The sequence below is a fragment of the Rattus norvegicus genome, chromosome X (assembly GCF_021556685.1).
Source record: "Rattus norvegicus strain SHRSP/BbbUtx chromosome X, alternate assembly SHRSP_T2T, whole genome shotgun sequence".
In the NCBI taxonomy this organism is placed as follows: Eukaryota; Metazoa; Chordata; class Mammalia; order Rodentia; family Muridae; genus Rattus; species Rattus norvegicus.
Genome location: NC_141554.1, coordinates 41,341,123 through 41,353,255, shown reverse-complemented (window position 1 = coordinate 41,353,255; position 12,133 = coordinate 41,341,123). Strand labels below are relative to the sequence as shown.

At 41.5% G+C, this 12,133-nt stretch overlaps 1 non-coding gene across 1 annotated transcript; it reads right to left on the bottom strand.

Moving 5' to 3' along the window:
• Positions 1–11,618: 11,618 nt before the first annotated feature.
• Positions 11,619–11,912, bottom strand: LOC147998208 (signal recognition particle RNA). Its single transcript, XR_015647167.1, has one exon.
• Positions 11,913–12,133: the final 221 nt, after the last annotated feature.

The window sequence follows — 12,133 nt, the reverse complement described above, 5'->3', positions numbered from 1 at the left end:
TCCATGCTACTGCCCCAGGCCAAGTTGAAGGCCAAGGTTCATGTGGGTGTCAATGCTCTGAGCTGCCAACAGAGGCCAGGTTAACACCCCTAGTCTATGCTAGAGCAGGGGGCCAAGTTAGCGTGCATGGTTTGAATTTTTGCCTGAGGCCATATTGATGAGCATGGCCTCGTCTGCTGCCTGAGGTCATGTTGATATCCCTGGTCCATGCTGCCACTGAGGGCCTTGTTGGGGTCCATGGTTCTCCTGCAAACAGGGATCTTGTTGATGTTCCTGTCCTGTGCTTTTGGAGAGGGCCATGTTGATGTTCAGAGTCTGTACTGATCCCAGAGGCTATGTGGATGCCATGGTCCATGCTGTCTCCAGAAATGATGTGGAAGTTCATGATCCATGCTCCCACTGACTGTAAAGGGTAAGGAGGCTACTTTTGCAGTGGTATTGATGATTGCAGACTCACAGCTGAAAAATGAACATGGAAGACTTCTGTGACAACCCCTCTCCCATTCCTCCTTAAAAAAAAAAAAAAAAAAACAACCCCAAAACAGCCTAGACAGAAAGGGACTGAAGAGAACTCTTAAAAATTGTGATAAGGATGCTCTCCACAATTGATGGCTTCTGGGGTGGGGGTGCAAGTGGGGAAGGGCTCAGTTTTCTTTAAGGGGCTGGCCACAGAGTTTGAGCAATCTCCAGTGAGTGTATGGGTAACACAAATTGGGCTTGTGCTTTTTGTTTCAATTTTTCTTCCTTCCTTTTTTTGTGTGGGGAAGTGGGGAGGTCACAAGGGTGGTGAGAACTGGGAGGACTGGGAAGTGAATGTTACTGGGATAAGTTACTTGAAATTCCAAAATAGTCAAGACAAATATTATATTGGAAAAAAAGGAGAAGATTTCTGTGAGTCTGAGGCCATCCTGGCATGCGTAGTGTGTTCTAAGACAGCCAGGACTGCATAGAACTTTTCTTTAAAAAAATCATATTAAGGACAAAATGATGTAGTAACATAAAAATGTGACAAAGACTTTTTTTGACAAAGACTTTTAATTGTACTTTATATAGCAAAGTTCATACTTCTGGGAAGCCATATAAAGGATGAATATATATTTTTTAAAGAATATATATTCTTTAAAAAATAAAGAAATAAAGGAGACAAACAAAAGCTTGATGACCTGCGTTCCATCTCTTGGACTCATAGGGTACAAGATAAAAACCAATTTCATAAATTATTCTCTGACATCTACACATACAATGAGGCATGGATGTGCCCTTACACATGATGTGCATGTACACATTAAAATAAATACATACATAAAGGAGTAATAAAAGCTTTAAATTACCTAAGATGGTATTGCCTATTAGGTCAACTCTCTCTCATGGGAGTTTAGGCCTGAGCTAGCATATATCCAATAATGTTTTATTTGATGTTGGTTTCCCTGATACAAGAGCCACATTTAAATATTGATCAGAGGGGAGACTTACATATACCTGGGCTAGGAACATTTTTGGGGAAAGAAAATCCTGTCTTCAACCTGTGCTAAAATCCTTTTTGTTCTAGTTGCCCTACAGTGCCACCTAGTGTCTAAAATAGACAAATGCGTTCGCACAAACCTCGGATTCAATTTGTGGTACTTACTTGTAATCTCAAACTCAGGGGTGGAGGTGGGTGGGCGGGTGAGGGGGATAGAGGTAGAAGGATCAGAAACTCAAGGTTATTCTCCAGTTCATATGGATCTTAGGTCAGCCTGGTTTATATAATAAGACCTTTTCTAAACAAAGCCCAGGAATAGAACTGAGTCCCTGGTGTGCAGTACATGTTCATAATCCTGGCTCTGAGAAGGAAGAGAAACCAGGAACTCTGGAATTTGTTGGTAATCCCCTCTAGATGAATAAATGATCTCCAAATTCAGTGAGAGACCTTGTCTCAAACTACAAGATGGCAAGAGACTGAGGGAGACACTAATGTGATCCTCTTGTTTACACATACAAACACACATATGCACATGTAGCAGCATACACCTGTACACACATACAAGCATATACACATACAGACCCGGGGGAGGGGATACATTTCTAAAGACCAGGAATTTGGTGGCGTATGCCTATAAATCCAGCCCTCAGGGATTCAGAGCCTGGATATTAAATTCAAAGCTCAAGAACAAACAAACAAAACAATCAAACAAACAGAACTCCTAAAGAAAAAGTTTCTGCTTTAGAGTCACAGAATTTGTGATAACTAGTTACAATATTTTTAAAAATGAAGGTAATTACTATTTAGAAATCCCACCTACTGCTGTCCAGTCCATGACACACAACACATGAAGATGTAGAGAGAGAAGTAATTGAGCAATCAGAGCTTTTCGTTCCTTCTGACTTTTCCCACCCCAAATACAGAAATATCTTATAGTGCATAACTGCAGGTACTCACTTTCTTCCTTTGCGAGCTAAAATGGCAAGAGATCATTTCAAGACTGGCACTCAGATCCCCAGGACAAGTGAACTAGCTAGATGAGTTGAATTGGTGATCTCTAGATCCAAGAGAGGACCCTATTTTTTTTTAAAAGGTAGAGAATGATCAAGGAAAATGTCTGATCTGGCCTCTACATGCAGACCCCCACAGAGACACACACATATCTGTGCACGCATACAAGCCTATACACATGAAAATATGTATACAGGCATACACATATTATGCACTCAAACATATTACTATTTTTATTGTGATTATTTCTTGCTTTGTTTTTGAGACAGGGTCTCACACTATAGCACAGGCTGGCCTGAAAATTAATATGTAGAACAGACTAGCCTCCAATGTGTGTTGATTGTCTTGTCTCTGAAAACTGAGTTTACAAGAGTATGTCACTGTATTTTGGGTTATTGTTATTATTATTATTATATTGGAAATTTCTAATAGGGACAAGCATTTTTCTGAAGAAGGTAGCCATGCTTTCTTCCTACCAATCATCCATGGCACTTATTCTCCCCAAAGTAAAACAATTTCAGCTACATTAGGACACTGATTTTGGAGCTGGCATTCCTTCTCAGAATGCTTCTTTGCAAACTTACTTTTTAATCACCTTCAATTTTGAGTAGGTTGAGAACATTGCTAGGAAAGTTGTCAATGGAATAAATACTTACCTAAAGCCATATATTTAAGCCCCAGTTTCAATATTCTATTTCCCACATGTAATTAAAGTGAATGATAGCCACTTGAATTCTCACTGCGTAGAGCCTCTGTAGGCCAATTTCTTCTGTGGGTCCCATTTAAGTTCTTCATTAATTACACATTTCATTTAATTATGACTCCTACTTCATGATTCTTCTCCTGCCCTGTATTCCTGAATTTAAAATAAGACCTGAGAGTGATTTCTTTCTGTGTTCATACTACATGTGTTCTGAGACTCTCTAAACTATGCTGGATTTGAAGTCCTGATCCACTTGCCTCTATAAATATGCAACATCATGCCGTGTTTGTGAGGTATCTAGGGCCTCAAACATGCTAGGCAAGCACTCTACCAACTGTGCTATGTCTCCAGTCTCTATGTTTTTCTTTGCTGTAGAATATCGGGTTTGTATCTTGAAATTCATCTTGTCTGAAAAACCCTTTTTAAAAACTCTATTATATTCTATAGTCTCTCTCTGTGTCTGGGTCTGTCTGTCTGTGTCTGTCTGTCTCCTCTCTCCTCTCTCCTCTCTCCTCTCTCTCTCTCTCTCTCTCTCTCTCGTGTGTGTGTGTGTGTGTGTGTGTGTGTGTGTGTGAGTGTGTGTGTGTTTGAATGCTATAGCACAGTTGTAGAAGTCAGAGAACACCTTGGGAGAGTCAGTTTTTTTCCTTCCACTATGTGGATCCTGGAATTCAACTCAGATAATCAGGCTTAGCAGCAAGTGCTTCTACTTCTGAGTCGTTTTACTGGCCCTTTTCTGGGCTACTCTTCCCTGCAAATGTTACCACCATTAATGGGAGTCTGTAGCTCCCATGACTCATCTCTCACCAGGCCATCCTGAGTTTGAGGTACTCCTGAATGTTGTGCAGATAACAGCCCAGATAATACAGCTAAGAAGACCACAACTCCTGCAGATGCACAACAATTAATTTTCACATGTTGATGCTGAAAATAGAAGTGGATTTTACCTTTTCTGTCATGGCTTCCTGCTAACAACTTTATTATGGAGTGAATGTCAAAATCTCTGAAGTTTAAAAACTCTGACTTCACAGTAGTTGAACACCTTTGAGATTGTCAAGACCATGTGATACAATGACACAGAAGGTGGTTACAAGAGGCATAAATCTAGCAAAAGCTAGAACAGACAAAAATTGAAAGGAACTAGAAAAGGCTGCCCACTCTCTTCCTATTTATTCAATATAGTACTAGAATTCCTAGCCAGAGCAATCAGACAAGGAAAGGAGGTCAAAGGGATACAAATGGGAAAGTAGGAAGTCAAAATATCACTATTTGAAGATGATATGATAGTATACATAAGTGACCCCAAAAGTTCCACCAGAGAACTACTAAGCCTGAGAAAATACTTCAGAAAAATGGCTGGGTATAAAATTAACACAAACAAATCAGAAGCCTTTCTCTACTCAAAGGATAACCAGGCTGAGAAAGAAATTAGGGAAATGACACCTTTCATAGAAGTCCAAAATAACATAAACTACCTGGGTGTGTCTCTAACCAAGCAAGTGAAAGATCTGTATGACAAGGACTTCAAGTCTCAGAAGAAAGAAATTAAAGAAGATCTCAGAAGATGGAAAGACCTCCCATGCTCATGGATTGGCAAGATTAATATAGTAAAAATGGCCATTTTGCCAAAAGCAATATACAGATTCAGTGCAATCCCCATGAAAATTCCAACTCAATTCTTTGTAGAGTTAGAAAGAACAATTGGCATATTCATTTGGAACAACAAAAAAACCTAGGATAGCAGAAACTATCCTCAACAATAAAAGAAATCCTGAGTGAATCACCATCCCTGACCTCAAGCAGTATTACAGAGCAATAGTGATAAAAACTGTACGATATTTGTACAGAGACAGGCAGGTAGATCAGTGGAAAAGAATTGAAGACCCACACACGTATGATCATTTGATCTCTGGCAAAGGAGCTAAAACCATCCAATGGAAAAAAGATAGCATTTTCAGCAAATGGTGCTGGTTCAACTGGAGGTCAGCATGTAGAAGAATGCAGATCGATCCATGCTTATCGCCCTGTACAAAGCTTAAGTCCAAGTGGATCAAGGACCTCCACATCAAACCAGATACACTTAAACTAATAAAAGAAAAAATGGGGAAGAGCCTAGATCACATGGGCACTGGGGAAAATTTCCCTGAACAAAACACCAATGGCTTATGCTCTAAGATCAAGAATCGACAAATGGGACCTCATAAAATTGCAAAGTTTCTGTGAGGCAAAAGACACTGTCTTTAAGACAAAATGGCAACCAACAGACTGGGAAAAGATCTTTACCAATCCTACCTCTGATACACAGCTAATATCCAAAATATACAAGGAACTCAAGAAGTTAGACTCCAAAGAGCCCAATAACCATATTAAAAATGGGGTACAGAGCTAAATAAAACATTCTTAACTGAGGAATATCAAATGGCTGAGAAGTACCCAAAGAAATGTTCAACATCCTTAGTCATCAGGGAAATGCAAATCAAAACGACCCTGAGATTCTACTTCATACCAATCAGAATGGCTAAGATCAAGAACTCAAGTGACAACAGACGCTGGCGAGGATGTGGAGAAAGAGGAACACTCCTCCATTGTTGGTGGGATTGCAAACTGGTACAACCACTCTGGAAATCAGTCTGCAGATTCCTCTGAAAATTGGACATTGCTCTACCTGAGGACCCAGCTATACCACTCCTGGGCATATACCCGAAAGATGCCCCAACATATAACAAAGACACATGCTCCACTATGTTCATAGCAGCCTTATTTATAATAGCCAGAAGCTGGAAAGATCCCAGATGCCCTTCAATAGAGGAATGGATACAGAAATTATGGTACATTTACACAACTGAGTACTACTCACCTATCAAAAACAATGACTTTATGAAATGCATAGGCAAATGGAATGAGCTAGAAAATATCATCCTGAGTGAGGTAACCCAATCACAGAAAAACACACATGGTATGCACTCACTGATAAGTGGATATTAGCCCAAATGCTTGAATTACCCAAGTTACCATCCACAGACCACATGAAGTTCAAGAAGAAGGACAACCAAAGTGTGGATGCTTCAGTCCTTCTTAAAGGGGGATCAAAAATATCTGTTAGGAGGGAATATGAAGGCAAAGTTTGGAGCAGAGACGGAAGGAACGGCCATGTAGAGCCTGCCCCACATGTGGCCCATATTTATACAGCCACCAAAACTAGATAAGATGGATGAAGCCAAGAAGTGCATGCTGACAGGATCCTGATATAGCTGTCTCCTGAGAGGCTCAGCCAGAGCATGACAAATATAGATGAGACTGCTAGCAGCAAACCACTGAACTGAGAATGGGACCCCCATTGGAGGAGTTAGAGAAAGGATTAAAAGAGCTGAAGGGGCTTGCACCCCATAAGAACAACAATGCCAACCAACCAGAGCTCCCAGGGACTAAACCACTACCCAAAGAGTACACATGGACAGACCCATGGCTCCAGCTGCATAGGTAGCAGAGGATGGCCTTGTTGAGCACCAATGGGAGGAGAAGCCCTTGGTCCTGCCAAGGCTGCCCCCCCCCACCAGTGTAGGGGAATGTTGGAGGAGGGCGGGAAGTGGGAAGTTGGGGAGGGGAAACACCCTAATAGAGGAAAGGGAGGGGGAGGGGATATAGGGCTTATGTCCAGGAAACCAGGAAAGGAAATAACATTTGAAATGTAAATGAAAAATATCAAATAAAATAAAGAAAGGAACTTGGCCATATATCAAAAATATATTCCCCACGGGCTATAAGTAGATAGGTGAGGGCTCTGTATATTCAAACAGACTAGGATGTAAGATTTTTAAAAAAATCAACTAATGTAACTTTATTCCCAATGTTTGGATTTATTTCTTTATGTAGCAGAATCTCGTGTATTTCAGAGATTGTATTTCTGGCCTTACTGAACTTATGTAGCTGAGGTTAGCCTTGAACTCTGGATCCTCTTACCTTGATCTTCCCAGTGCTAGGGTTAAAAGTGTGTACCATCAGGTTGGGGATTTAGCTCAGAGGTAGAGCGCTTGCCTAGCAAGTGCTAAGGCCCTGGGTTCGATCCCCAGCTCCGAAAAAAGAAAAGAAAAGAAAAGAAAAGAAAAGTGTGTACCATCATGTTCAGTTTGTGCAGTGCTGGGGATCAAACCCAGAGCTTTGGGAATTCTAGGTATGCACTGAGCCACAAGCCCAGCACAAGTTTGTGAATCCTTTTCAACTTTAAAAAATTATTATTTTTTATTTATGTGTATGTATCTGAGTGGGTCTATACCATGTATGTGTGGCCAAAAAGGCCAGAAGAGGGCTTCAGAATCCCTGGACCTGGAGTTCCAAGCATTTGAGAACCAAGCGTAGTGGAACTTGGGTCTTTAGGAAAAGCAGAAAGTATTCTTAACCACCAAGCTATTTTCCTGTCCCAATTTCTGAATCTTGAGGCCCTTCATTTTCTGGATGTTGAAACTCTAGCATGACTTTTAATTTTGCAGCCAGATAAACATCAGGCCAAATATTTATTTTCTGTGGCTGATTCTGATTTCTTTGTTGGTGTCTAGTTTGCTCTAAACTGCAAATAAAATTAACTTTTAAAGCAGCAGTTCTCAGACTAAGAGTTGGAGTTCCAGGTGAGTCACCTAATGTTGGTTCTGAGAACTGAACTTGGTCCTCTGGAGGAGCAGCAAGTACTCCTAATTTCTGAGCCATCTGTCTAACCCAGTGGTTCTCAACCCTTTGGGGGTCAAAAGACCCTTTCATGGGTGTTGCCTAAGATCTTTGAAAAACACTAATATTCACATTATGATTCATAACAGTAGCAAAATTACAGTTACACAATAGCAAGAAAAATAATTTTATGGTTGTGGCTCACCACAAAATGAGGAGCTGTATTAGAGGGTTGCAGCATTAGGAAGGTCGAGAAGCATTATTCAGAGGCTTGATGTGCAGTAGGGGTTGGGGGATGTCTTTGAAGCTCACTCAACCCTTCCATGGTACCAGGGTTGCTTTAGAGATGAGACACAGGCTTATTATATAACTCATTATGCACTAGAAAATTCAAGGCAATAGAGGGAGGCAGGTGGAGAGATACAGTGGAAAAATATTTTGCTCAAATGATTACTGTAGGCCACACCTAGTAATTACAATTAAACCTCAATAATGACTACATGAATAACACTGAGTTTATTATTGAGCTGAAGTGTACCTTTGCATTCTGTATTTAATAAGGTCTCGTTCACAAATTACTAGTGCAGACAAGATTATTGAGTGGAGGAGTTGTTTCTAATCCTTTCAGAGGCAACCATTTACATATCACACGGAAACACTTGAGAAGATAATAGAAGCACACAGTATACTAGTAGAATCTTATCTGTTGCTAAAATGGGTTCCACACACTGTATTTTCAGCTCAGTTCCAGATGCTATGTATTTTTAAAAGCTCAAACATTGGCATTGAATAAAAGTGTTCTGGGGCTGAAGAGAAGGCTTAGCAGTTAAGAGCATGAGTTGTTCTTCCAGAGGACCAAATCCCAGCACCACATGGTAGATCACCATGTTTCTCCAGTCACAGGGCATATGATATCTTCCTCCGGCCTCCTCACATGCCAGGTGTGCACATGGTACATAGATATAAATTCAATCAAGGCCCTAATACACTTAAAAGAAAACCAAATAAGTGTAAAAATTCATCTTATTATATTAACAAATGTTATCACCTATTGAGGTTGGCTATTTCTTTTCTTTTTCTTTTCTTTCTTTCTTTCTTTTTTTGAAAAATTTTGATATCTTTATTCTGTAGGAACCTAAATCTCCATTAATTAGTTTTAATTCAACTCTTAACAATTCAGTTTTAATTTTTTTACTTTTCTTTTATTGGATTTTTTATTTATATTTCAAATGTTATTCCCTTTCCCAGTTTCCCAGACATAAACCCCCTATCCCATCTCCCACCCCCTTCTTCTATAAGGGTGGAGTTTGGTTATTCTAATAATAATAATAGAATAATCATAGCCATCTAGCCTGGCCATCTCGGTCCTTTTAGTTGTTTATTTTCTGTTTTGCTTTTGAGAGATTTAGTTTTGCTATATAGCTCTGGATGCCTTGATATCTACCGTGTAGCCTAGGCTGGACTTGAACTTGCACCAATCCTCTACCTCAGTCTCCTGAGTATTAGGGATATAAGTGTGCTTTACCATGTCTGACTTCATTTTATGAACAAGTAAGTTCTGGTTCAAAAGCTTACTGAGGGCTGGGGAGATGGCTTAATTGGTAAAGTTCTTGTCACAAAAGTTACTTTTCTAGTGCTGTACAGACAATGAAAGGACCAAGGTAACTTCATTTTGTCTTAAACTCCTCCATTTGCCCCCTGCTCACTTGTCCCACCCTCCCACATCCTTCCTGGGTAAACCTCAAGAACTAACCAGTGCCAATCAGTTTCTTTTTGACACAGTCACAGACACAGCCAATTCCCTTAAAGGACAAGTTGCACATTTCCCCCCATTTCCCTGATTATCACCACCACCACCACCACCACCACCACCACCACCACCACCACCACCACCACCACCACCATCACCACCATCACCATTTTGCTTTAAAAGGCTGGACGCAGCTTGCTTGTGGTCATGGTTCCAGTCCCTGAGTCTAGCCACATCCCTAATTGGTTAGCTTCAGAAATCTTCGGTAAATAAACTATTCTTGCCTGACTTGTATGGCGTGGTCCTCATCATTTGCTTAACCCCAGACCCAACAATACCACGATCAAGTGGGTGCATAGAAGAAAGAGTTTATTGGACCTTACAATTTCAGAAAGTTAGAGTTTGTTAATCACGTCAGGAAGCATGGCAGCATCCAGACAGGCACAGTGCTGGAGGAGTAGCCGAGTGTAGGAACCTGGATCCAGGAGCGGGTGAGGGAGGTAGAGTCACAAACCCTTGAAACAAGATTGTGGAGACCAGTATGTAGGTGCAGATCTACTCTATTGTGCAGGAGCAAGCATTTTTATACAGACTGTGGACCAATGTAGAATTGACATGAGCTCTGGTGTAGTCGACCATCTCTCTGTTACTATGGGGAAGTGCCACGGTGCCAGCACCCTAGGATACTTCTGTAACGACAGGGGAAGCAGCCACCATCCTGTTCAGGCTCATTCTGAGGTTCCACTAATTTTCTAGGATCCTCTATTTCGTGTCATGATCCCAGCGGATGTGGGCACTCATACTATTAGGACAGTATGGAAACCATCACCCATGCTCTCGGTCCCACCCAGGGGCTGCAGGTCCCACAGCTGAGAGCTCACATCTTAATACAAAAGCCATCTCACACACACACACACACACACACACACACACACACACACACACACTCACACACACACACACACACAGATAGAGATAGAGAGAGACAGAGACAGAGAGACAGAGACAGGGAGAGACAGAGAGACATACAGAGAGAGACAGAGATAGAGAGACAGAGACAGAGAGACAGAGAGGCAGAGACAGGGAGAGACAGGAAGAGACAGAGAAGCTGGAAATTGCTTGATCTTTTGAAATCTCAAAGACCACCCCTAGTGCCACACTTGCTCTAATAGGCCACAACTCCGCATCCTTCCAAAACAGTTCCACCAAATGGGGACCAGGCACTCAAATATTTATACAAGCTTAGGAAACCACCGCTTATGAGAATCTGAGTTGACTTCCCAGAATCCATGTTAAAAGGAAAAAGAAAAGCTGGGTATGTTGGTTTCCAGCACTTTCAAGATGGAGACAAGAAGATTCCTAAAACTTGTTGGCCATCAGCAGACTTCTTGTTTAATAAGAGGCCCTGTCTCGGGGTTGGGGATTAAGCTCAGTGGTAGAGCACTTGCCTAGCAACCGCAAGGCCCTGGGTTCAGTCCCCAGCTCCGAAAAAAAGAAAAGAAAAAAAAAAGAGGCCCTGTCTCAAAAAATAAATAAATAAAGTGAACAATAGAGGAAGTGTGGTGTTGACTTCTGGCTTTCATATATATGCACACACATCTGCATGCCCACCTGCACACATACAGACACACATAAACATCTACTCTCATAATCAACAACCCCCAAAAAGTTTGGATTGAGTTTGTTAAAAAAAAACTCACACTTTTCTCTGCATCTCTCAAATTTTTTCATATTCAAGCTGTTGACTAAATATGCTCTTTGGAACATGCCCTTTAACACTTTTGTAATCCGTCCTGTCTGTCACTCAGACGTTCTCTGCTTCTTTTGTTCCACTGTGTAAATACTTAGGTCACCTCTACCTATTTCAGTATGTGCACTTGCTTCCCAGCATTAAGCTGGGTTTGGGCAGAAAGGTTAGTCTGAGACTTTCCAATGGGATCCCAGGCATTCTCCGGCTCTTATGCTGTTCTGGGGATTGGATCCAGAGCCTCATTTGTGCTAGGCAAGCACACCGCCAACTGAGATACATCCCCAATCCCTTGTCTTTTAAACTGGGAATACTTTAAAGTAAAATATTAGGCATCATGTCATTTAACATGGGATGTTTTTAGCACAATTTCTAATTGTTTCTGACCTGGGCCGGTTCACCCCTCCTTAGGCAACCTGGTGGTCCCCCGCTCCCGGGAGGTCACCATATTGATGCCGAACTTAGTGCGGACACCCGATCGGCATAGCGCACTACAGCCCAGAACTCCTGGACTCAAGCGATCCTCCTGTCTCAGCCTCCCGAGTAGCTGGGACTACAGGCGTGCGCCACCGCGCCCGGCCACAATTTCTAATAAATAAGTGATTTCTTTTTTTTTTCTTTTTCTTGTTTTCGGAGCTGGGGACCGAGCCCAGGGCCTTGCGGTTGCTAGGCAAGCGCTCTACCACTGAGCTAAATCCCCAACCCAGAATATATTGTTTCATAGGTAACTGAGTACTTTGGATGCTTCACATCAATAGGCATATAATTTTGCTATTTCTTTCTTGATTGGGCAGTTGGGTC